This window comes from Vollenhovia emeryi, unplaced genomic scaffold (assembly GCF_000949405.1).
Source record: "Vollenhovia emeryi isolate VEMERY1.0 unplaced genomic scaffold, V.emery_V1.0 DF939321.1, whole genome shotgun sequence".
In the NCBI taxonomy this organism is placed as follows: domain Eukaryota; kingdom Metazoa; phylum Arthropoda; class Insecta; order Hymenoptera; family Formicidae; genus Vollenhovia; species Vollenhovia emeryi.
In genome coordinates this window covers 166580-170104 of record NW_011967045.1, presented here as the reverse complement: position 1 = coordinate 170104, position 3525 = coordinate 166580, and positions in this window count along the sequence as shown.

Sequence of the window (3525 nt, the reverse complement as noted above, 5' to 3'; positions counted from 1 at the left end):
ATGTTACTGTTCATTGCTGTTTTTATCTCTTCCCACAGCTTTTTTTTTGCTTGCATATTTCGTTCTCTAAGAGGAAGTTTGAAATTCCATAAAGGGGGACGTTTATGTATTTCTTCGATGAGCTGTTCCTCTTCCAAAATTTTACTATTTCGCCAATTGCTCTTGGCCTCTTGGTTTGAAACCTGGATGGCATCTGTTACAATCGCCTCCTCACCGTCTATTATACTTTTGCGTATTATATGTCCAGCTTCTACACATTAAGTATTTAGTTACTTGTAATGTTATTTAAAAAATATGTAATAATGAAAATGTTACTAATGTTCACCGGTTTGAGGATAAAAATATAAATTCTCATCTATAAAGAGTTTGTCATATCCCTCCAAACAAGATGAATGACACTGTATTTCTTCTTCAGTACAAATAGTTTCGCACACACCACAAGTGTACGAGGGCGACAAAATTTCCTAAAATATAAGAAATATAATTATTAATACAATATAACAAAATTAATCTATCTAATATAAATAAATAAGAAACAAAGAGCAGTCTAACCTATAAGTATGTTTGCTATATGTTTGCTGATGTATGTATATAATATGTACTAACTTCGTTTATATTTTCGGATGCTGTCAATTCATTAAATCCTTCAGCCATAATTTCATTTTTATACAAAGTAAAATAATTTAAATTTCAGCGTTGCTGGATCAATTCGCTACTAGTTGGACTGTGTCGAACTTTGAGCGTTTATTCGCTACATTCGCCATTCTGGCAGGAATTTATGGAGAGGGGGTAAAACGCCAGCTTTTATTCGCTGCATGAAATTGTGCCTTCATGATCGAAATTGTAATTCCATCTATTTTGTAGTTATTTTAAATGTTATCGAAATATGTGTTGAACCGGTTTTCTGAATATTAGGTGAAATATACTACAGCGGGGGGCGTCCAGAAGTAATGGCTCTGCCAATTCCTGGGCGTCCCCCAAGTTACAGCACCGCGCGGTCCACCGTGTGGTTTTAGTGAGGTAAGCCCAGCGGCCGCAACGTTAGCGGTTGCAGCCGATCGACACTAGGCGGGCAGTCCCACATAACCCGGGCCACTTTGTAAACGCCCTTCCCAGAGGGGGGCCCGGGTATCCATAACGGATTTCCACACGTAAAAAAAAAGGTGAAATATACTACAAAAAGACTGCAGACGCATGTTAATTTGTCGTAATAATTAACATTTAACTATATCATTATAATTGTAAATATCTTAATTACTTTGAAAAAGTTTGGATGATCCATGACACACTGTTTCAGATGAAGTGCATTAATACATAAAGCCCGTGCTATATTTCAATTGCTTTTTCAAATCATCATTATTCTCAGATTCAATTTTTCATTTTGCTGGCATGAGCGTCCCCAAGGAGAAATGTAAGATCGGATAGACATCTATCAGACGTCGGAGCAGTCTAGTCTAAAATAATGTCTAGAAATATTTAAATTAGATGCAATGTGATTTTGTGTTATTTGTGTTTTTCATACACAATGTACACAATAGTGGTAAATTATTAATGAAAAATTCTTTTTAAACTGCAAGTTACTTCTCGACATCTAATAGACATCTAATAGACCTATAGATAAACTTCTATTGACGCAGTGAGAAATAAAATAATCGAATCGATGTCTTTTGATGCATTTAACATCAATTTGATGTCGATTTGAATGAAAATGATAGATTTGGATGTTAAATGCGCATAAGCGCTATAAAACAAATTAACGGAGGTAATTTACACAGCTATACGCTAATTTACACATTTATTATATGATATATTATAATTTTTTGAACGTATCGATTGGCTGCAAAATAGAAATATCAAAATAAATATCTTGTTCTTCTTATAGTAGTTTTCTTTTCTGTAACTATAATTAAGACTAAACAACATATGAGAACATGCCAATGTGGGTCACAAGGCAAGATGTAGGTAGCCCAACTTGTAAATCTTATATTTTTCTGAAAATCGTGAATCTATATACCGCTTCTTTCCACATTGGTTCTACACGCCGATTTCTTTTTCGGACATAACGCAGTTTTCTTACACGTGGAATTATTATCGTCAACAAATTCACGTATTCGAAGCGATAAACGATTTTTTGTAATTATATTAAAAATGCTACATATTAACATTGTTCTGATGCTACATTTAGCATTCAATACCCCCCTTTTCTCGTGCTGTAAATTATTCTTATTGCGAAAAATATTACCTCAGCCAGGATTCGAACCTAGGCTGGGACCCCCTCAATCCGTGACGGGCGTCTTAGCGTTATGTCCGAAAAAGAAATCGACGCGTAGAACCAATGTGGAAAGAAACGGTATATAGGTTCACGATTTTCAGAAAAATATAAGATTTACAAGTTGGGCTACCTACATCTTGCCTTGTGACCCACATTGGCGTGTCCTCATATGTTGTTTACCATAGTTTTAGATAGGGGTCTTACTTGATAGTTTATAATATAATCAAGACGTTCACAAAATTGGGATTGGCTGATGCCGTCAGAGAACATAATTAATGTTAGATTTCTTCAGCCAAAAAACAGGCAGATGTTTATTTTGTCTTCAGTTTCTAAATTTTATTTATTTTATTATTAACGTTAATAGTATCTTAATAAAAACGATCATATCTTATATCTCCGCGTCACTTCTAACTGCGTGGTGATTCCCTATCCAGTAAGCAGGAGCCTGTCCGTTTACACAAGACGTTTTGTAGACGTGTCTATAAAGGCGGGTCCAGACATGTGTCGTATCACCGTATCGTATCGTGATCGCGTATCATGAACAGCTAAGTGTGGACGGTGCGCCGTATCCGTATCTCGTATCGTATCTGCGTATCATCTTGATAGTCGGTATTTTACCGAAACATCAAAGAAATGATACGTGATACGGATACTGTCAGTGTAGACGCGTTTTCGATTCTGACCACTCCATCTGACAAGGCAGCATCGCTAATCAGTCGCGTTGCTTCATGTCTAGCGGTTGCTTGATGTCAGAATGGAGTGGTCACAAGATAAAATAATTGATTTAATAAATATATAATATATAAAGAAAAATCTATTCTTTGGAGTGCAACAAATCCGCATTATTTTAATCGGTTAAAACAGAGCTGTCCACGAACTGCTCATTTCGGCCGATTTTCGCGAGGTACCGCCTATCACCCCCTACTCCAGTCATTAAACAACCGTAACCAAGCGCGCGACGCTCAGCTTCAGGTACGACGTATCGATAATCCGACTCCGTTGCGTGCCCCTTGACTGCCAAATGTCAGTTTCTAAAACGTGATATGTTTAACATCTTTTTAAATAATTATTTCAATGAGAAATTTTTAATTTTCGAATATTAATTACATTGACGAGAATATTTTTAGTAATAGATTTCCACGTCACCCAGGAGGTACTATAATTGACGCGTTTTTTTTAAGTGGTTTCCCCAGTATACTGGGGAAACGCGTCAATTATAGTACCTCCTGGGTGATGTGGAAATCTATTACTAA